General features: G+C 37.2%; 1 long non-coding RNA gene across 1 annotated transcript in view; it reads left to right on the top strand.

Annotated features, from left to right (window-relative positions):
- The window catches only part of LOC309606383, an 805,264-nt gene extending 787,770 nt beyond the window's left edge, over positions 1 to 17,494 (top strand). Inside the window, exon 14 of the long non-coding RNA XR_014231787.1 lies at positions 705 to 17,494. This is a non-coding gene — a long non-coding RNA (uncharacterized lncRNA). The remainder of the gene's footprint in view (positions 1 to 704) is intronic.
- Positions 17,495 to 24,868: the final 7,374 nt, after the last annotated feature.

Genomic DNA, 24,868 nt, shown 5'->3' with positions numbered 1-24,868 from the left:
TTCGAGCCCTGGTCTGGGAAGATCCCACATGCCACGGAGCAACTAGGCCCGTGAGCCACAACTACTGAGCCTGTGCGTCTGGAGCCTGTGCTCTGCAACAAGAGAGGCCACGAGAGTGAGAGGCGTGCGCACCGCGATGAAGAGTGGCCCCCGCTTGCCGCAACTAGAGAAAGCCCTAGCACAGAAATGAAGACCCAACATAACGATCAATCAATCAATAAATAAATCTTAAAAAAAAAAAAAAAAAAAAAGTTGATTGTCTCAGTTCCCATTTTTTAGCAGATTAAATTTGCCTTATAAAGGTTCAAGGTAAGACAGAGGCCAAGATTTCCAACTCAAAAACTCTTATTAGCCATACGTAAATATGGCTATTTATATATTTGTACAATATCAAATGTAATTATTTTATCCCTATATACATAACATATGTAGTTCTCCATTAGCCACCACTGCTTTTCCACTTATCCTCACTTTTCAATGTTTCTTGAAATTTCCCCTCCACTATAGCCTGACCACTCTCATGATTTCCTTTCTAATTTTTGTGTTTGCTTGTTATATTTTTAATCCCCTTCCTATGCAATTTTGTTTAGTTTAATACAGGAAAACAGTAAAAGAAAATGTCCTGACCCTCAAACTTAGGATAAGTGTCTTAGTTTCATTTCTGCTTTTTACCTATTTTTGTAAAATTCACTCTGATTCTCTAGGTGTCTCATCATCGTCCACATACTCAGAATGACAACGCTGTCCACCTCACACTGAAGTTGTGAAGATTAAATCAGGCAATGGACTGGCGTTGGTGAGTGAACTGTGTGACTTTAAACATGCCTTCCTTCCACTGTGCAGTCCTGTGTCTTTCATAGATTATCACCTTTTTATGTGGCAAGCCTATAGTAACACTATTGTGGTAAAACTACCTTTGATTCAGCAAATATTCATTGGGGCTCTATTCTGTGCCAGGTGCTAATTTAGGTGTTGGGGATATAGTAGTGAACAAACAGAAAAGTTTGCTTTGCTTCTGTTAAAAAACAAATTTCAACTGAGTAAATTTTAAAGATCACATTGGCTTTATTCAGTGATTCATGAATTAGGCAGCACACAATCTAGCAGATAGAAAGGAGCCCAAAAGAGCTGTACAAGGCAAGACATTTTACAGGCAGAAGGGAGCAGGAACAAGGAAGAGTACTAGGGTGAAAAGCAGATTGGTTATTGTAGGGTAACTTTCCTTATAGGGAATGGACGGATTTATCCGGCAGATTACCTAACTAATGCTAATCAAGAGATTCCTGATTGACTAGTATAAGATTCCATTTCCGGGATAGCTGAAACTAATTAAGTTAAGTCTTGGTTTGGTGACATGGGTTTTAGCATAAATAACTCCACATTGGGCCAGTTATCTTTAACACTTGAAGCAACAAAGTAGAGGTGAAGAAACAACACTGAATGTATAGCAAAATAAAGAAAAAGATAATTTCATGTAGTGATAAGTGCTATGAGGTCATTGCAACAGGGTGATGTGACAGAGAGGGCCTAGAAGGAAGAAGAGTTAGAATACTACCCTGAGATATTGATAACTGTGTAGTGTAACCTGAAGTTAATTTTTGGATAAGTTTTCGTTGTTGTAAACTAAAACTTTTATTCCCTTTCATTTATTAAAATTGAATGTAGGCAGAGTGTAAGATTCTTTTTAATTTGGTTGTTTTTTATTGATATTTCTTATGCAGGATTAGGGAAGTGCACTTTAAAAAATTCTTTAAAATTGGGTAGTCTCATTCCCAGTTCTGTTCTATTCCTATTCAAACTCTCAGATTTTTTATTTATACATTTGGGAAAACTTTAACTTGCAAAATGCCTAGCATGAAACCAATATTTGACAAAGGTTTGTTTCCTTTGTTTTATGTCCTTAAATTTCATGGGTCCCTAAATTTTTTCATTCCTTAGTTTTCACGGGTCCCTAACATTTTATGATATATAGTGCCACCTCCTATCTAATACATGAATTCATTCTAAAATCTTCCATTTGTTTCAATTCCAAAACCATGCTTACTCATGGCCATTCAATCTCTGTTTTAATATATTCACTGATAAGAGAAAACACATTTCTTATAACTTCTATTCAGTGGTCCATTGTGTCTTGTTTGAGACTGGGAATAGGAGAGGCATAATATGGATTAGAATCATTAATTAAAGTAGAATAGATTATTATTACACATTATTATTAGAATTTATACTATATTATGAATACAAAGTATTATATAATGTTATTAAAATACTAATTGGATATGGTGTTACAGGTTTTTATTATTGTTTCCCAATTCTTTAAATGATATTTTCCACTATTTAAAGAGACAAGTGTTTCTGATGGGATTAATGGTGAAACACAGGTGAGACGCTAAGGAGAAAAGAAGCTCATTTCTTTGTGAAAATCTATTGTTTTAGTAACTGCTGTATTTGAAAAGCCTGACAGCCAGTTCCTTTACTCAAGAACATTTATTCCTATATGTTCTGCTGTCCCACAGCATAAAAATTACCTATTGGAAGACATTGCTTCAGGCAATAATGAGACCATAAATCTGTTAGCCTCCATTAAGGTCCCCGGAAATACACGAGAACTTTAGGGACTGTTGTTTCTCTGAAAAGTGTAAAATCATCATTTTTGTTGATATTCATTTAAATCAGGCAAGTTTCTCCACTTGGGGCAGGATTCTTTTGATAGAAACTAAATCATGAGGTCTCTAATCCACAGCAGTTGGAGACACTTTGATTGAATAAAGCAATTATGTTCCGGAAAATAAGATTGCTTGATAAAGAGCATCTAAAATACCTATTAGATGGCATTTGCATTTGGAGATCACTTGCACGCTAGGCAAGCAATGATGCTCTGACTATTTGATTTCTAACTGTCCAACCTCTAGAAGAGATTATGTGGAAGAGATATAGAGGTGGTGTACATGTCTCCTAACTGCTTCTTAATTTCCCTAATAAAAGACGGCTATTTTTCTCTTATTAAAATGGGAAAACTTACAACTCCACAAGCAGGAATAGAAATATAGGGAATTAGACTGATTTATAATGTTGTACCATACTGGAAACAGTATTTGACTTGGAATTAGAAAAACTGGGTTCAGATTAGCTTTCTAACCTTTATTAGCTATGGGAAATTCTGGTCTGCCTGAGCCTGTTTTCTCACCTAAGGAAAAAAAGAAAAGTAAGAGTCACCTTTTACCCAATGGAAGAATTGCTAGGTCACTGTTCATTGATTCTTTTGTATCAAGACTCTGAAACCAGTCTTTAGGCTCAAGGAAGCCTAAGAATACTTCTTCCTTTGGATAGGACTAAATACATAGCCTATATTTATTACAATTTTGAATCTGCTTTTAACTTTCTATCCTTTTGAGTGTTTCTTTATCCATAATTGTTCAGAAAGTGTTCCAAAGAATGCTCGAAGCCTCTCTCTTTAGTATTAGTTTAGGTAGGTTCATTTAATTTTAAAGATATTCTGTTATTAGTTATGACAGAGGTACAAGTGGTGATAAATGAAGGAAATAGTAAATATGAAAGATTTTATAAAGTCAGAAGAGATTTGATATTTATTGAGCATCTACTGTATTTGTACCTCCTTTTACTCTTTACAGTAATTCTGTGAGGTGGTTTTGGAAAAACAGAGGACTAAGAGTTAGGTGACTTGTCTAAAGTAAGACATATACAGTGGAAAGATGGAATTTGAATTCAAGTTTTTCTGAAGGCAAAGACCATGCGTATTATACTATACCATTTTGCCCAGTGGGAATGGCAATTTCATGATCTTTTGTAATTATAACCTTTACTGCTTATGGCTTTATACTCTTTTATTCCTCAGGGTATAATCAACTAGACTGCTAATCTCTTCTCTAGATCTGAATGAACCATTCCTTCTTTATTCCTACTCCCAAGCCTGTGGTTCATAGGAATGGTATAGTGTAAAATACTAGCAATCAGACAGACCTCAGTTGGACTTCTGGTTCTGGTACTTACTAATTGTGAATTTTGGGGTCACCTGGCTCAATCAATCTGATAGGCAGTTTTCTTTTCTATAAACTTCTGACAGTATTTAGCTTGCAAGAGTTTTCACCAATATTAAATGAGTTAATGTACATAAATTGTCTAGCCTGCACATATATGTAAAAATACATATTAGTGATGGTGGAAATGTGCCTAAATGGGAACACACGCAGGTGTGAGAACACGCCCTTGTTTAAGCATAAAAAAATTGTGGGATTTGAATTCTTTCCTCCCACAATTGAGTCACTCGGTCCTGAAAGAACTTTGGATGGCTACACGTAAGAGTGCTGCTTGGCTCATTGACAAGATGATCATGGCTATGTCCTGGTCATTTATACTACTAAGCATGCATTTGACGTGTGTTATTTCAGTCTTGTACTGAAGAGTTAAGCTTGAATTTTGAAACTTTAAAAACATCTTCCTTAGATGCACATAAATTCCTTATGAAAACAATTCCTGGTAAGCTTTTATTCTTCCTCAGGACTTTGTATGGTTAAAGTCTCCAGAATTAATTTAAAAGTTGATTCCACAAACATGAAGCCCTTGAAGTTGACAAGATAGGGACAACATGTATATTGGTTTCATCTAATATTCCAAATACTGTATATATTAGTTAGGGTCCAGACAGGTTATAGAAACCATACAAGTTATTTTAGCAGAGAGAATTTAACATAGACAATTGGATAAACAAGTATGGAAAACTGAAAAGGCAAAAATGGAACACAGACTAGGGAAAACTGAGGTCTCTCCAAGCCCCAGTTTTCTCATCTTTGAAAAGAAAATAGTAATAGCTACTGTGTGCCCATTGGAGGGCTGCCAGGCTGGAAGGCTGCTCATTGGCCCCCTGTGTATTAAGTCTCTGAAACCTTTATTTATGCTCAGGGGAGTCCACACATGTATACCTCTTACTGTACAGGTCATAAATCTCAGCCTATATCCATTACCTTTTTGAACCAGCTTCCACTTTTCTCTTTTTCTAAATGCCTTTTCATAGAGATAACATAGAGGTAATCACTGAATGAGGCAACTACCAACTCTAAGGCTTGTGAAACAATGGGAAAAGTTTAGGATTATTGGGACTTAAAAGCTTATGACACATATTTCTGAGGAGGGAGTGCTTCCTAGTCGTTGGTCTTTAAGGATTTGAAAATAGCCTGCTTACCCTCGATAGAATTATTTCGTGAAAACTCCTGTGTTACTTTTTAGAAAGTTAAACAAGAGCAAGAGTTGGGGCAGGCATGGAAAATTTCACAAAGGAGAAAGAACTTCAAGTGGGAAAACTTATAAAGAAAGAAACAAGGGTGGACAAGTGAAAGGACAAGTGACAGCAAAACCATGGGACTCAGAGTGAGCATGATGTGACGGAGACGGAAATAGAAGAGATGGAGATGACTGAAATGAGACTGAGTTAACTGAGGGGAAACAAACTAGGGAAGGGTTGGAAACCCCAATACCTTTCACATCCTGGGGCCCATGGACTACAGGAGATATCAAAGCGGGAATATGCTTGTTCTAGATAACTTACATGGCTTATTTTTACTGGATTTATGGACCTTAACTAATCAGTTTGGTTCAAGTGGACATAGGATCACAGGAAATTGTTTTGATGAGCTGTACAAAAGACTAGATTTGCCATTCTCTGGGAAGCACCTGTGGTGTGTCACAAGGAATTCAGGTTTAGGGGATTTCAAATTTTGCTTTATCTTTTATCTGTGTCACTGAGGGCACAAGTATAAAGTTTCATAATTTAGTAGTCTCCTTTTGGCTAGGAAATAAATGATTGATTATCACTTTGAGCTGGATAAAAATCCAAACAAAAAGTTCATGGAAAGGACTACATGGGGGAAATCTTTATGTTTGAGAGGTAAATTTCCATTATTTAATAGTCAGACCGAATTACAATTCCTCATCCCAGCTACCTCATCATCCAGAGAGGCTGGGTGGTCTAAAAGCAGCTCCGTGTGTTATAAAGATCTCTCATGCTTGGTTTATCAGGGTCAGTGCCCTCAGGGTAGAATCTTAGAAGCTTAAGGGGCTCTGTGGCTTAAGAAGGTCACTCTTTCGTCCATCCTTTTTTAAGATAGTGTATCTAGTGAACATTGTTATCATTGCTCATATAATTCATAAATTTAAATATAAATCAAAATCCCTTAAACATTTAGATAGTAAATATAAAATTAGTCAAGTCTCAAAACAGTTCAATAAAGTCATAAATCTAGCATAAAAAATATTTTAAATGCTCCAAATGCCTTATATATACAAAACATTATAGTTATTAAAATTTATTAGAGAACCTACTTCAAAACATCAATCCCGTGGTTTTGTCACATTATTATCTCTATACAAATTTATTTGATATAAACTTATTTGATATATTCCTGGTTATGGTTTTATTCATTTATGGACAATAATTTTATCAATCTGAAAGTCAAGCAATATAAACTAGCTGGTATTGCAGATTTTATTTCATTAACCTATTCATTCCTCATTTGTCAAGGGATCTGGTTACATCTTCTAAGTAGATTGAAAGCTGAGTCAGTGTTTATTGGGTTGGGACTCTTCTCAAACAAAACTTTGATTGTTAAATAACTGGTACGTTACAAGACTATGCTTTAGAATGTGGTGCTGACCCAGCTTTTCCTCCAAGTCACATATATTACTTACAGAGTGATCCACCTCACTTCACGGTTTACTTGACTGTGCCCTATTATCACTGCATAATTAGTAGGATATCCAGAAGTTTCATGCCTCAGGAGATTAAGGAATGAGTTTATATAGACAATTTTCTATTAAGGTTATGCAGATAATCTATCATTTTGTCACAGGTTGTTGGATTCTATATTACTTACTCACTGTTCTTTGAAATCATCCTTTTTGTTAAAACATATTAAAAATGCATACTACAATTTTTAAATATTACATGTATTTAAATGAAATCAGCATTCCCTAATTATTAAAACTAATTACTTATCATGGTTTAATGTACTTGCCCTACTTTTAAATTTTCATACTCTAAATTTTATTTTAAATTTTACATACTTGATGTAATTACAATTTCATGGTCTTTTTCACATATTCAACTCAATTTTATTATTATAATTAAAATTATCTTTTGGATGCATAAGTTAAATTATTACAACTTATCCATTGGAAACCTCAGTTAATGAAATCCTTTGCCTTTTAAGATACCACTCAGAAAATTTTAAAAGCATCTTTGATTTCTGGCAACAACAAGCTAGTTCATCTTGATTTTTTTTTCCTATTTCAATGCATGAGATCATCTCCAGAAAGTCTCAATTCCTTTGAATGGAAAATACTTTTAAAGACCAACTTCAGGATACTATGAAAAGTTACCATACTGTTCTACATATGCCAGACATTATGGAGAGATCTAGAAAATAATGATCATTAAGGTCATGAGTTCATATTGATTTTCCAGTTTAACCACAAAATTAGTATTATTTTTCAAAAACTTATTCTAACATGAATATACACTTCAACATGCCTAGGTGAAAAGTCACTGTGTTCTCTCCATTATCTTCTAGGCTCAGAACCCTTCTTTTGCCAGCACAGTGTGAACAAAGCCATCTCACTGGGACTGATCCCCAGTCACTAAGCTCATAATTCTAATAAAAAAATTCGAATATAAAAAAAGAGGTCAATATGGATGGGCACTTGCCCATGCAGACAGACATAAGAACGGAAGCCAGGTCAAAACCAGCAATCTGTTTGGTGAGTATGGAATCAAAATGAGCATAATTAGTTCTGTTAGATATTTCAGGATGACATATATTCATTAATCTAGGCCCACAGCAGGGTTGGTCTTGCCAATAGAAGGACCATAGATGAAAGAAAGACTACAAACTTTTAGACATATCTAGAATGGGCACTGTCAAAATTAGCAGAGAGATCAAGAGTCAATAGCCAAGAGGAACTGATATATACTTGATAATGTCAATAATGACAAATGTGCAAAAAGAAAAAAATAAAATAGTATAACTCAAAAAGAAAGACAGATAACCAACAAGGACCTACTATATAGTACAGGGGACTATACTCAACATTTTGTAATAACCAATAAGGGAAAAGAATATGAAAAAAAATACATATATATGTGTGTATACCTGAATCACTTTGCTGTACACCTGAAACTAACACAATCTTGTAATTCACCTATACTTCACTTAACAAAAAGGAAGAGAGATCGACAAGAAGACAAAAATGTGATTCAACAATTCTTCTACAACCTGGCCCCAACACAAGAAACATCCTTATCTCAGCACTTAGGGAAAAGATCCTTAAATGAGTCTGCAATATTGATTGCATGATCAAGAAGAAATCTTCTGGTTATGGGATACAGGTGAATGGAATATTAAAGATCTTGGAGTTTATTATATTTGGATTAAAGCATGCCACCCACTTTAAAAATCCAGAGAGAATAAAAACAGGCATTTTCTGGACAAGTCTCATTTGTTACAATGTCCCATTGTTAATTTTTTTTTTTTCATTTTAGATGCATGAGGTTATCACAACAGTAAAATGGACATATAGCGGATAATTGGAAGGTATAAAGGGTGCTTACTAACCTGTGACCAAGAAAGTAGACAGGCCAGCTTAATATCATTTTTACTTATTTATTCAATAATTAACTAAATTATTATCACTTTTTCAATTGTTTGTTAGCATTTATTCACTTGTATAAATAAGGCATGGGTCATTTCTTTAATGAGCTCACAAGCTAGGAAGCATGAATAATCTATTCAATGATGATTGCTCCATCATAGGTTGGATAATAGATATATGTTTTTACTAGGTAGGAGAGAGGCACAAAGAAGGAATTACTAAAATTGGTAAAATGAGTCAGAGCAGGTTTCACGGAATAGTGGACATTTGAATTGTAACTTGAAAGAAAATTAGGAGTTAGCCAATATGGCAAAAAGCAAGGGGAATTCCAGGTATGGAAACAAACTATGGCACAGTTGAGTGTATGTAAGTTGTGATTTGAATGGGTAGTTCTGTGTATAGAAAGGACAAGAGGGAGAGGAAGCTGCAGAGGAAGACAGGAGTAAGGGTTTGAAGAGTTAGCAAAGTGTACGGATGATCAACAGTAAAATAAAAATTATCCAAACTTCTAAATTTTCCAGTGACATAGATAGATAGATAGATAGAGACAAGACAACAATCCTAAATATTTACACAATGTTCACCTCATAGTTGACAGAGAGCTTTAACATAATTTAAGTTCCTAATAAAATGTCATGACTTAGGGGAAGGTAGAGAATTGTTTAATCTGTTAGATGAAGCGATTGTTGCCCAGATTCAAGTGAGGTATTCAACTTCATATGGTGAGAGGATGACCCATGAAAATTGTTTAGATCATCTGACAATAGATCCTAGTACTGCCACCACTTTAGTACTAGTATACCCACTATCACCATCTGTAGGCTCTTGAGAATTTAAAAAATTTTATGTTTCCATACAAATTTTAAAATTTTTGGTTCTAGTTCTGTGAAAAATGCGATTGGTAATTTGGTAGGGATTGCACAGAATCTGTAGATTGCCTTGCAATCCCTATCAAATTACCAATGGCATTTTTTTACAGAATTAGAACTAAAAATTTAAAAATTTGTGTGGAAACACAAAAGACCCCAAATAGCCAAAGCAATCCTGAGAAAGAAAAACTACAACCCACAGAATGGGATAGAATATTTGCAAATGAAGTGACCAACAAGGGAGTAATCTCCAAAATATACAAACCGCTCATGCAGCTCTATATCAAAACCAAACAACCCAATCAAAAAGTGGGCAGAAGATCTAAATAGACATTTTTCCAAAGAAAACATACAGATGGCCAATAGGCACATGAAAAGATGCTCAACATAGCTAGTTATTAGAGAAAGGCAAATCAAAACCACAATGAGGTATCAGCTCACACCAGTCAGAAAAGCCATCATCAAAAAGTCTACAAACAATAAATGCTGGAGAGGGTGTGGAGAAAAGGGAACCCTGCTACACTGCTGGTAGGAATGTAAATTGGCACAGCCACTATGGAGAACAGTATGGAGCTTCCTTAAACTAAAAATAGAGCTACCATATGATCCAGCAATCTCACCCCTGGGTATATATCAAGAGAAAACCATAATTTGAAAAGATGCATGCACCTCAATATTCATTGCAGCACTGTTTACAATAGCCAAGACATGGAAGCAACCTAAATGTCCACTGACAGAGGAATGGATAAAGATGTGGTACATACATACAATGGAATACCACTCAGCCATAAAAAAGAATGAAATAATGCCATTTACAGCAACATGGATGGACCTAGAGATTATCATACTAAGTGAAGCAAGTCAGAGAAAGACAAATATCATATGATATCACTCATATGTGGAATCTAATTTTTTAAAAAATGAGACAAATGAACTTATTTACAAAACAGAAACAGACTTACAGATATCGAAAACAAACTTACAGTTACCAAAGGGGAAATGTGTGGGTGGGAGGAGGGATAAATCAGAAGCTTGGTATTAACACACACACACTACTATATATAAGATAGATAACCATCAAGGACCTACTGTAGAGCACAGGGAACTTTACTCAATATTTTGTAGTAACCTATAATGGAAAAGAATCTAAAAAATAATAGATATATGTATATGTATAACTGAATCACTTTACTGTACACCTGAAACTAACACAACATTGTGAATCAACTATACTCCAATAAAATTAAAAAAATAATAATAAAAAGTTTATTTTAGAGCTTAAATTTTGCTGATTTATATGTGAATTGTACCCTTATTGCTCCCTATTTTCTTTTAGTACAATCAACCATCTGGTTGTAACATTCCAGGATTAAGCCTCTCTCTGACTTGCCCTTCTGCATGTACAGCAGTTATCGTCTATTTGAGTTACCTGTAACTCATCAAACAACTAATTGTTTATCATTTACGTGTGTGTGTATGACATAGCTTTAAAACAGTCCAAGTGTAGTTTAGAAATGGACCTTTGGTAAGCTTCATCTCATCTTTTCTCACAGGTAACTCAGGAATCTGCAAAACATGTCTTTTTTGTCTTCTTAGATGCTTAAACCTTCTGACTAAGCTGGCACAGCTGGGAGCAGCAAGGAATCTGAGAAAGTGGATTTGAGTGTCTCATATTTGGCTGAATATTTACTCTAGGTAGACCATATTCATGTCACTTATGTCCCTATGGGTAACTTTGGCATATATGGTGTCTTAGTCCATTCAGGCTGCTATAACATAGCAGTACCATAGACTGGGTAGCTTATAAACAACAGAACTTATTTCTCACAACTCTGGAGGCTGGGAAGTCCAAGATGAAGGTACTGGCAGATTCACTGTCTGGTGCTGGTATGCTTCCTGGTTCATAGATGGCTGTCTTTTCACTGTATGCTATGGAAGAAAGGAGGAGGGGTCTCTTATATAAGGGCACTAATCCCATTCATGAGAGCTTCACTCTCATGACTTAATCACCCCCAAAGGTTTCACCTCCTAATGCCATCAGAAGGTGGTATTTGGGATTATTTTTCAACACATGAATTTTGGGGTGACATAAACATTCAGTTTATAGCATACGGAAAACATAGACCTCCATTCAAGAGCATAATGGGAGAGAGTGGCCACCATTGTGGAGCAGAAAGACCCTGTGCTTACCTCCACTCATGAAGACACCAAAATCACAACAATCTGCAAAACAACCATTGATAAAAAAGACTGGAACCCACCAGAAAAGACCTACAACTAAAGAAAGACATAAAGAAGGAACCACACAAGACAGGTAGGAGGGGCAGAATTGGGATATAATCAAATCCCATATGCCCCAGGTGGGTAACCCACAAACTGGAGAACAATTACATTGCAGAGGTTCTCCCACAGGAGTGAGAGTTCTAAGCCCCACGTCAGGCTCCCAGCCCAGGGGTCCAGCACCTGGAAGAGGAGCCCCCACCCAGAGCACTTGGCTTTGAAGGCTAGTGTGGCTTAACTGCAGGATCCCCAAAGGACTGGGGGAAATAGAGACTTCACTCTTAAAGAGCTCACACAAAATCTCATGTGTACCAGGACCCAGGGCAAAAGCAGTAATCTGATAGGAGTCTAGGCAAGACCTACCTACTGGTCTTATAGAGTCTCCTGGAGAGGCAGGGGGTGGTTGCAGCTCATCCTGGGAACACAGACATTGGTATCAAACATATTGGGGAACATTCAACCATGTGAACGCTGCTGCTAGCAGATGCCATCTTAGCTCATTACTTCTAAGACCTGGCACTACCCAACAGCCTGCAGGTAGCAGTGCTGGGATGCCTCAAGCCAAACAACACACTGGGCAGGGACACAGCCCCACCCATCATCAGAGAGGCTGCCTAAAGACTAAAGAGCCCACAGCGGCCTCTGGACTTGGACTTGTCCCTAGACACAGCCCAGCCCACCAGAGTGCCAACACCCAACTTCTCCCACCAGTAGACAAGCACTCACCCCTCCCACCAGGAAGCCTGCACAAGCCTCTAGACCAGTCTCACCCACCAGGAGGCAGACACCAAAAGCAAGAAAACTTTGATCCCACAACACAGGCCAGACACTACCCTGGGATGCTGGGTCCTGGCCCTGCCCACTAACTGGCCAACACAACTTTTGAGACACCCTAGACCCCATACCCAATTGTGTCAAGAACTGCTCTCCACCGCAGTGATCTGAAACAAGCTCTGGGATCCCTGGGCCCTACAGCTGGATTCCAGGAAACAGCTCCGTCTGCCAGTAGACTGGCACTAACCTCAGGATCTGGCTCCACCTGCCAATGGGGGGGGGGGGCAAAAGCCCCAGCGTCTTCGGGACCCTGACTCCACCCACCAGTGAGCCAGCACTAGCCCCAGGGCCCCCTAGGATTTGGCAACCAGCCACCTCATTAACCAGTCCACTAAACAGCAGCCAGCAGCACCTGTAAAAGGGAGGGCCTGGCAACCAACCAGACTAGGGGCCAACCAAGCCTACCAGGCCACCTACATAGTCAACCCACCACAATAGAAGGACCCATGCAGCCCTTTTATGGGGAAACACTAGAGCATATAGTTTAGGTGATGAGAGGGGAGTACACTGCTGGGATGCACAGGACACCGCCTACAGAGGGCCACTTCTCCAAGGTTGAGAACGTAACTAACCTACCACAGACATAAAAACACAAATAGTAACTAACTTAGACAAAATGAGGCAGGAGAGGAATATTTTCCAGATGAAGGAAAATGATAAAATATCAGAAGAACTAAGTGAAGTAGAGACAGGCAATCTATACAAGAAAGAGTTCAGAGTAATGATCTTAAAGATGATCAAAGAACTGGGGAGAGAATGGATGCACAGAGCAAGAAGTTAGTTTTTAACAAAGAGTTAGAAAATATAAAGAACAACAAAACAGAGATGAAGAATGCAATAACTGAAATGAAAAATACACTAGAAGGAATCAATAGTAGACTAAATGATTCAGAAAAATGGATCAGTGAGCTGGAAGACCGAGTAGTAGAAATCACTACTCCTAAACAGAAAAAAAGAATGAGAAGAAATGAGGACAGAGACCTCTGGGACAACATCAAGTGCACTAATATTTGCATTAGAGGCAGCACAGAAGGAGAAGAGAAAAAGGGCCTGAGAAAATATTTGAAGAGATCATAGCTGAAAATTTCCCTAACCTGGAAAAGGAAAGAGTCACCCAAGTTCAGGAAGTACAGAGTCCCATACAGGATTAACCCAAAGAGGAACACACCAAGACACACTGTAATCAAAATGACAAAAATTAAAGATAAAGATACTAAAAGCATCAAGGGAAAATCAACAAATAACATATAAGGGAACTGCCATAAGACTATCAGTTGATTTTTCAGCAAAAACTCTGCAGGCCAGAAGTGAGTGGCATGATATATTTAAAGAAATGAGAGGGAAAAACCTACAACCAAGAATACTCTACCCAGCAAGGCTCTCATTCAGATTTGATGGAGAAATCAAAAGTTTAACAGGCACGCAAAAGCTAAAAGACTTCAAACCACCAAACCAGCGTTAACACCAAATATTAAAAGAACTTCTCTGGGTAAAAAAGAAAAGGCCACAACTAGAGACAAGAAAATTACAGAATGAAAAAGCTCACTGGTAAAGGCAAACATACAGTAATGTTAGGAAATCATCCACACACAAAGCTGGTAGGGAGGTTAAAAGAAAAAAGTAGTAAAATCGTCTGTATCCACAATAAGCAGTTAAGGGATACAAAAAACAATTAGTTGTAAAATATGACATCAAAAATAGTAATTGTGAGGTGAGAAGAGTACCAATGCAGGGTATTTAAAATGTATTTGAAATGAAGAGATCAGCAACTTAAAACAATCATATATATATGTAGACTGCTATACAAAAACCTCAAGGTAACCACAAACCAAAAATCTATAATATATATACACACACAAAAAAGGAATCCAAACATAACACTAAAGATAGTCATCAAATCACAAGAAAACAAAAGAAGAAATGGAAAAAAGAAAAAGACATACAAAAACAAATCCAAAACAATTAACAAATGCCAATAAGAACATACATGTTGACAATTACCTTAAATATTTATGGACTAAATGCTCCAACCAAAAGACACAGACTAGCTGAATGGATACAAAAACATGACCCATATATACGCTGCCTATAAGAGACTCACTTCAGATCTAGAGACAAATACAGACTGAAAGTGAGGGGATGGAAAAAGATATTTCACCAAATGGAAATCAAAAGAAAGCCAGAAGAGCAATACTTATATCAGACAAAATAGACTTTAAAATAAAGACTGTTACAAGAGAAGAAGGATACAAAGAAGGATACTACGTCATGGTCAAGGAATCAATCCAAGAAATATATATAGCAATTGTAAATATATATCCACCCAACATAAGAGTAACTCAATATATAAGGCAAATATAAACAGACATAAAAGGAGAAGTCAACAGTAACACAATAACGGTAGTGGACTTTAACACCCCACTTACATCAATGGACAGATAATCCAGACAGAAAACTAACAAGGAAACACAGGTCTTAAACAACACATTAGAACAAATGGACTTAATTGATATTTATAGAGCATGCCACTCCAAAGCAGCAGAATCCACATTCTTTCCAAGTGCACATGGAACATTCTCTAGGACAGATCATATGCTAGGCCAAAAACCATGTCTTGGTAAATTTAAGAAAATTGAAATCATATCAAGCATCTTTTCTGACCACAATGCTATGAGTCTATCAATTACAAGAAAAAAGTGCAAAAAAACACAAACACATGGAGGCTAAACAATATGCTACTAAACAACCAGTGGATCACTGAAGAAATCTAAGGGTAAATTAAAAAATACCTAGAGACAAATGAAAACAAAAACACGATGATCCAAAGCCTATGGGATGTAGCAAAAGCGGTCCCAACAGGGAAGTTTATAGTGATACAAGACTACATCAGGAAACAAGAAAAATCTCAAATAAACAAACTAACCATACACCTAAAGCAACTAGAGAAAGAAGAACAAACAAAATCCGAAGTTAGTAGAAGGAAAGTAATCATAAAGATCAGAGCAGAAATAAATGAAACGGAGACAGAAAAAAAACTAAAAGCTGGTTCTTTGAAAAGGTAAACAACATTGAAAAACCTTTAGTCAGACTCATTAAGAAAAAAAGGGAGAGTGCCCAAATCAATAAAATCAGAAATGAAAAAGGAGAAGTTACAATTAACACCATAGAAATACAAAGGAAAATAAAAGACTACTATGAGAACTACACACCAAATATACACCAATATATGACCAATAAAACAGACACCTAAGAATAAATGGACAAATTCTTAGAAAGCTACAGTCTACTAAGACTGAACCAGAAAGGAATAAAAAATATGAACAGACACATTACCAGTACCAAAATTGAATCAGTAGTTTAAAAACTCCCTACAAACAAAAGTCCAGGATCAGACGGCTTCACAGGTAAATTCTACCAAACATTTAGAGAAGAGTTAACACCTATCCTACTCAAAATATGCAAAAAAATTCAAGAGGAAGGAATACTTTTGAAATCATTCTATGAGGGCACAGTAACTTTGTAACTAAAACCAAACAAAGATAGCACATAACAAGAAACTTACAGGTCAGTATCACTGATGAATATAGATGCCAAAATCCTCAACAAAATACTAGCAAACTCCAACAATACATTAAAAGGATCATACACCATGATCAAGTGATTTTTATCCCAGGGATGCAAGGATTTTTCAATATCTGCAAACCAATCAATGTGATACACCACATTAACAAATTGAAGAATAAAAACCATATGATCAACTCAATAGATGCAGAAAAAGCATTTGATAAAATTCAACATGCATTTATGATTAAAAACTCTACAGAAAATGGGCAAAGAAGGAACATATCTCAACATAATAAAGGTCATATATGACAGCTAACTTCATACTCAGTGGTGAAAAGCTGAAAGCATTCCCTCTAAGATCAGGAAGAAAAAGATGCCCACTCTTGCCATTTTTATTCATCACAGTTTTGGAAGTCCTAGCTACAGCAATCAGAGAAGAAAAGGATATAAAAGTAATCAGAATTGGAAATGAAAAAGTATAATTGTCACCATTTGCAGATGACATGATACTATACATAGAAAACCCTAAAGGTGCCAAAAGAAAACTACTAGAGTTCATCAGTGAATTCAGTAAAGTTGCAGGATACAAAATTAATATACAAAATTCTACCTCCTAGAGTAATAGAAACAAAAGCAAAAATAAACAAATGTGACCTAATTAAACTTAAAAGCTTTTGCACAGCAAAGGAAACCATCAACAAAAAGAAAAGATAAACTATGGAATTGGACAAAATACTTGGGAACAATGCTACCAACAAGCAATTAATTTCCAAAAATATACAAACAGGTTATACAGCTCAATATTAAAAACAAAAACCAAATCGAAAAATGGGCAGAAGACCTAAACAGATATTTCTCCAAAGAAGACTTAAATATGGCTAATAAACACATGAAAAGGTGCTCAAGAATGCTAATTATTAGAAAAATGTAGATCAAAACTATAATGAGGTACCACCTCACAGCACCAGTCAGAATTGCCATCATTTAAAAAGTCTACAGGAGGACCTTCAAGATGGCAGAGCAGTAAGACGTGGAGATCACCTTCCTCCCCACAAATACATCAAAAATACATCTACATGTGGAACAACTCCTACAGAACACCTACTGAACGCTGGCAGAAGACCTCAGACTTCCCAAAAGGCAAGAAACTCCCCATGTACCTGGGTAGGGCAAAAGAAAAAATGAAAAAACAGAGAGAAAAGAATAGGGATGGGACCTGCACCTCTGGGAGGTAGCTGTGAAGGAGAAAAAGTTTCCACACACTAGGAAGCCCCTTCACTGGTGGAGACAGGGGTTGGGTCGGGGGGAAGCTTCGGAGCCACAGAGGAGAGCGCAGCAACAGGGGTGCAGAGGGCAAAGCAGAGAGATTCCCGCACAGAGTGTCGACCAGCACTCACCAGCCTGAGAAGCTTGTCTGCTCACCCGCCTGGCAGGTGGGGGGTAGGAGCTGAGGCTCAGGCTTTGGAGTTCAGATCCCAGGGAGAGGATTGGGGTTGGCTGCATGGAGACAGACTGACAGGGGCTAGTGCACCACAGCTAGCTGGGAGGGAATCCGGGAAAAAGTCTGGAACTGCCAAAGAGGCAAGAGACCATTGTTTCGGGGTGTGCAAGGAAAGGGGATTCAGAGCACCGCCTAAACGAGCTCCAGAGATGGGCGCGAGTGAAGCTATCAGCACAGACACCAGAGAAGAGCATGAAACGCTAAGGCTGCTGCTGCAGCCACCAAGAAGCCTATGTGCAAGCACAGGTCACTATCCACACCTCCCCTCCCGGGAGCCTGTGCAGCCCACCATGGCCAGGGTGCTGTCATCCAGGGACAACTTCCCTGGGAGAACACAGAGCGTGCCTCAGGCTGTTGCAATGTCATGCCCGTTTCTACTCCCTCAGCTTGCCCCGTATTCCGTACGCCTCCCTGAGTGAGCCATAGCCCCCTAATCAGCTGCTACTTTAACCCCGTCCTGTCTGGGTGGGGAACAGATGCCCTCAGGCGACCTACACTCAGAGGCAAGGCCAATTCCAAAGCTGAACCACAGGAGCTGTGTGAACAAAGAACAGAAATTGAAATTTCTCCCAGCAGCCTCAGGAACATCAGATTAAATCTCCACAATCAACTTGAGGTACCCTGCATCTGTGGAATACCTGAACAGACAACGAATCATCCCAAAATTGAGGTGGTGGACTTTGGGAGCAACTGTAGACTTGGGGTTTGTTTTCTGCACCTACTTTGTTTCTGGTTTTATGTTTATCTTAGTATTTAGAGCTTATAATCATTGGTAGATTTGTTTATTGATTTGGTTGCTGTCTTCCTTTTTTTATATATATATATATTTTTTTTTTTCCCTTTATCTCTTTTTGTGAGTGTGTATGTGTATGCTTCTTTGGGTGCTTTTGTCTGTATAGCTTTGTTTTACCTTTTATCCTAGGGTTCTGTCTTTCCTTTTTTTTTTTTAGTATAGTTTTTAGCATTTGTTATCATTGGTGGATTTGTTTATTGGTTTGGTTGATCTCTCTTTCTTCCTTTTTTTTAATTAATTTTTTATTTTTTATTTTTAATAATTCTTAACTTGTTATTTTAATAACTTTATTGCTTTTACTTTATTTATTTATTTTTCTTCCTTTCTTTTTTTTTTTCCTCCTTTTTCTTCTGAGCTGTGTGGCTGACAGGGTCTTGGGGCTCTGGCTGGTTGTCAGGACTGAGCCTCTTATGTGGGAGAGCCAGTCCAGGACATTGGTCCACCAGAGATCTCCCACCCCCACGTAATATTAAATGGCAAAAGCTCTCCCAGAGATCTCCATCTGAATTCTAAGACCCAGCTCCACTCAAGGACCAGCAAACTACACTGCTGGACACCATATGCCAAACAACTAGCAAGACAGGAACACAATCCCACGCATTAGCAGAGAGGCTGCCAAAAATCATAATAAGTTCAAAGATAAGCCAAACACACCACCGGACGTGGTGCTGCCCATCAGAAAGACAAGATCCAACCTCATCCACCAGAACACAGGCACCAGTCCCCTCCACCAGGAAGCCTACACAACCCACTGAACCAACCTTACCCACTGGGGGCAGACACCAAAAGCAACGGGAACTACAAACATGCAGCCTGCAAACAGGAGACCTCAAATGCAGTAAGTTAACTAAAATGAGAAGACAGAGAAATACACAGCAGATGAAGGAGCAAGGTAAAAACCCACCAGACCAAACAACAGAAGAGGAAATAGGCAGTCTTCCTGAAAAAGAATTCAAAGTAATGATAGTAAAGATGATCCAAAATCTTGGAAATAGAATGGAGAAAATACAAGAAACGCTTAACAAGGACCTAGAAGAATTAAAGAGCGAACACACAATGATGAACAACACAATAAATGAAATTAAAATTTCTCTAGAAGGAATCAATAGCAGAATAACTGAGGCAGAAGAACGGATAAGTGACCTGGAAGATAAAATAGTGGAAATAACTACCACAGAGCAGAATAAAGAAAAAAGAATGAAAAGAATTGAGGACAGTCTCAGAGATCTCTGGGACAACATTAAACACACCAATATTCAAATTATAGGGGTCCCAGAAGAAGAAGAGAAAAAGAAAGGGAGTGAGAAAATATTTGAAGAGATTATAGTTGAAAACGTCCCTAATATGGGAAAGGAAATAGTTACTCAAGTCCAGGAAGCAAAGAGAGTCCCATACAGGATAAATCCAAGGAGAAACACACCAAGACACATATTAATCAAACTATCAAAAATTAAATATAAAGAAAACATATTTAAAGCAGCAAGGGAAAAACACCAAAAACACCCAAGGGAATCCCCATAAGGTTAACAGCTGATCTTTCAGCAGAAACTCTGCAAGCCAGAAGGGAGTGGCAGGACATATTTAAAGTGATGAAGGAGAAAAACCTACAACCAAGATTACTCTACCCAGCAAGGATCTCATTCAGATTTGACCGAGAAATTAAAAGCTTTACAGACAAGCAAAAGCTAAGAGAATTCAGCACCACCAAACCAGCTTTACAACAAATACTAAAGGACTTCTCTAGGCAGGAAACACAAGAGAAGGAAAAGACTTACAATAATAAACCGAAAACAATTAAGAAAATTGTCATAAGAACATACATATCGATAATTACCTTAAATGTAAATGGATTAAATGCTCCAACCAAAAGACATAGATTGGCTGAATGGATACAAAAACAAGACTCGTATATATACTGGCTACAAGAGACCCCTTTCAGACCTAGGGACACATACAGACTGTAAGTGAGGGGATGGAAGAAGATATTCCATGCAAATGGAAATCAAAAGAAAGCTGGAGTAGCAATTCTCATAGCAGACAAAATAGACTTTAAAAGAAAGACTATTACAAGAGACAAAGAAGAACACTACATAATGATTAAGGGATCAATCCAATAAGAAGATACAACAATTGTAAATATTTATGCACCCAGCATAGGAGCATCTCAATATATAAGGCAAATGTTTACAGCCATAAAAGAGGAAATTGACAGTAACACAATAATAATAGGGGACGTTAACACCCTACTTTCACCAATGCACAGAGCATCCAAAATGAAAATAAATAAGGACATGCAAGCTTTAAATGACACATTAGCAAGATGGACTTAATTGATATTTATAGGAAATTCCATTCAAAAACAACAGAACACACTTTCTTCTCAAGTGCTCATGGAACACTCTCCAGGATAGGTCATGTCTTGGGTCACAAATCAAGCCTTGGTAAATTTAAGGAAATTGAAATCGGATCGAGTATCTTTTATGACCACAACACTATGAGACTAAGTATCAATTACAGGAAGAAAAACTGTAAAAAATACAAACACATGGAGGCTAAACAATACACTACTAAATAACCAAGAGGTCACTGAAGAAATCAATGGGGAAACCAAAAAATACCTAGAAACAAATGACAATGCAAACACGATGACCCAAAACCTATGGAATGCAGCAAAAGCAGTTCTAAGAGGGAAGTTTATAGCAATACAATCCTATCTCAAGAAACAAGAAAAATCTCAAATAAACAACCTAACCTTACACCTAAAGCAATTAGAGAAAGTAGAACAAATAAAAAACCAATGTTAGCAGAAGGAAAGAAATCATAAAGATCAGATCAGAAATAAATGAAAAAGAAATGAAGGAAATGATAGCAAAGATCAATAAAATAAAAGTTGCTTCTTTGAGAAGATAAACAAAATTAATAAACTATTAGCCAGACTCATCAAGAAAAAAAGGGAAATGACTGAAATCAACAGAATTAGAAATGAAAAAGGAGAAGTAACAATGGACACTGCAGAAATACAAATGATCATGAGAGATTTCTACAAGCAGCTATATGCCAATAAAATGGACAACCTGAAAGAAATGGACAAATTCTTAGAAAAGCACCACCTTCTGAGACTGAATCAGGAAGCAACAGAAAACATAAACAGACCAATCACAAGCACTGAAATTGAAACACTGATTAAAAATCTTCCAACACACAAAAGCCCAGGACCAGATGGCTTCAAAGGCGCATTCTAGCAAACATTTACAGAAGAGCTAACACCTATCCTCAAACTTTTCCAAAATATAGCAGAGGGAGGAACACTCCCAAACTCATTCTGTGAGGCCACCATCACCCTGATACCAAAACCAGACAAAGATGTCAAAAAGAAAGAAAACTACAGGCCAATATCACTGATGAACATAGATGCAAAAATCCTCAACAAAATACTAGCAAACAGAATCCAACAGCACATTAAAAGGATCACACACCATGATCAAGATGGGTTTATCCAAGGAATGCAAGAATTCTTCAATAAACGCAAATCAATCAATGTGATACACCATATTAACAAATTGAAGGGTAAAAATCATATGATCATCTCAATACATGCAGAAAAAGCTTTTGATATAATTCAACACCCATTTATGATAAAAACCCTCCAGAAAGTAGGCATAGAGGGAACTTTCCTCAAAATAGTAAAGGCCATATATGACAAACCCACAGCCAACATCATCCTCAATGGTGAAAAACTGAAACCATTTCCCCTAAGATCAGGAACAAAACAAGGTTGCCCACTCTCACCACTATTATTCAACATAGTTTTGGAAGTTTTAGCAACAGCAATCAGAGAAGAAAAAGAAATAAAAGGAATCCAAATCAGAAAAGAAGAAGTAAAGCTGTCACTGTTTGCAGATGACATACTATACATAGAGAATCCTAAAGATGCCACCAGAAAACTTCTTGAGCTAATCAATGAATTTGGTAAAGTAGCAGGATACAAAATTAATGCACAGATATCTCATGCATTCTTATACACTAATGATGAAAAATCTGAAACTGAAATTAAGGAAACACTCCCATTGCAACAGAAAGAATAAAATACCTAGGAATAAACCTACCTAAGGAGACAAAAGACCTGTATGCAGAAAACTATATGACACTAATGAAAAAAATTAAAGATGATACAAACAGATGGATAGATATACTATGTCCTTGGACTGGAAGAATCAATATTGTGAAAATGACTATACACCCCAAAGCAATCTACAGATTCAATGCAATCCCTATCAAACTACCATTGGCATTTTTCACAGAATTAGAACAAAAAAATTCACAATTTTTATGGAAACACAAAAGACCCCAAATAGCCAAAGCAATCTTGAGAAAGAAAAACGGAGCTGGAAGAATCAGGCTTCCAGACTTCACACTATACTACAAGGCTACAGTCATCAAGACAGTATGGTACTGGCACAAAAACAGAAATATAGATCAATGGAACAGGATAGAAAGCCCAGAGATAAACCCATGCACATATGGTCACCTTATCTTACAGTGGAGAAAAGACAGCCTCTTCAATAAGTGGTGCTGGGAAAACTGGACAGCTACATGTAAAAGAATAAAATTAGAACACTCCCTAACACCATACACAAATATAAACTCAAAATGGATTAAAGATCTAAATATAAGGCCACACCCTATATAACTCTTAGAGGAAAATATAGGCAGAACACTATATTTATTTATTTATGACATAAATCACAGCAAGATCCTTTTTGACCCAGCTCCTAGAGAAATGGAAATAAAAACACAAATAAACAAATGGGACCTAATGAAACTTAAAAGCTTTTCCACAGCAAAGGAAACCATAAGCAAGATGAAAAGACAACCCTCAGAATGGGAGAAAATATTTGCAAACGAAGCAACTGGCAAAGGATTAATCTCCAGTATATACAAGCAGCTCATGCAGCTCAATATCAAAAACACAAACAACCCAATCCAAGAATGGGCAGAAGATCTAATTAGACATTTCTCCAAAGAAGATATACAGAATGGCAACAAACACATGAAAGGTTGCTCAACATCACTAATCATTAGAGAAATGCAAATCAAAACTACAATGAGGTATCACCCCACACTGGTCAGAATGTCCATCATCAAAAAATCTACAAAAAATAAATGCTGGAGAGGGTCTGGAGAAAAGGGAACCTTCTTGCACTGTTGGTGGGAATGTAAATTGATACAGCCACTGTGGAGAACAGTATGGAGGTTCCTTAAAATCTAAAAATAGAACTACCATACGACCCAGCAATCCTACTACTCAGCATATACCCTGAGAAAACCATAATTCAAAAAGAGTCATGTACCACAATGTTCATTGCAGCACTATTTACAATAGCCAGGACATGGAAGCAACTTGAGTGTCCATCGACAGATGAATGGATAAAGAAGATGTGGCACATATATACAATGGAATATTACTCGACCATAAAAGAAAACAAAATTGAGTTATTTGTAGTGAGGTGGATGGACATAGGGTCTGTCATACAGAGTGAAGTAAGTCAGAAAGAGAAAAACAAATACCGTATGCTAACACATATATATATATGGATCTAAAAAAAAGGAAAAGGTTCTGAGGAACCTAGGGGCAGGACAGGAATAAAGATGCAGATGTAGAGAATGGACTTGAGGACACAGGGAGGGGGAAGGGTAAGCTGGGATGAAGTGAGAGAGTGATATGGACATATATACATGACCAAATGTAAAAGAGATAGCTAGTGGGAAGCAGCCGTAAAGCACAGGGGGATCAGCTCAGTGTTTTGTGTTCACCTAGAGGGGTGGGATAGGGAGGGTGTGAGGGAAGTGCAAGAGGGAGGAGATATGGGGATGTATGTATAGGTATAGCTGATTCACCTTGTTATACAACAGAAACTGACACACCATTGTAAAGCAATTATACTCCAATAAAGATGTTTAAAAAAAAAGTCTACAAGTAATAAATTGTGGAGAAAAGGGAACCCTCCTACACTGTTGGTGGGAATGTAAATTGGTGCAGCCACTATGGAAAACAGTATGAAGTTTCCTTAAAAAAAGCAAAATAGAGTTACCATATGATATGGCAATCCCACTCCTGGGCATTTATCCAGAAAGTTGAAAACTCTGATTTGAAAACGTACATACACCCTAGTCTTCATAGTAGCACTATTCACAATAGCCAAGACCTGGATGCAACCTAATGTCCATCAACAGATGAATGGATAAAGATGTGTTATATATACACAATGGAATAATACTCAGCCATAAAAAAGAATGAAACAATGCCATTTGCAGCAACATGGATGGACCTAGAGATCATCATACTAAATGAAGTAAGTCAGACAA

The sequence above is a fragment of the Balaenoptera borealis genome (genome assembly GCF_965194805.1).
Source record: "Balaenoptera borealis genome assembly, chromosome: 11".
Taxonomy (NCBI): domain Eukaryota; kingdom Metazoa; phylum Chordata; class Mammalia; order Artiodactyla; family Balaenopteridae; genus Balaenoptera; species Balaenoptera borealis.
This window is presented reverse-complemented; position numbering and strand designations above follow the sequence as displayed.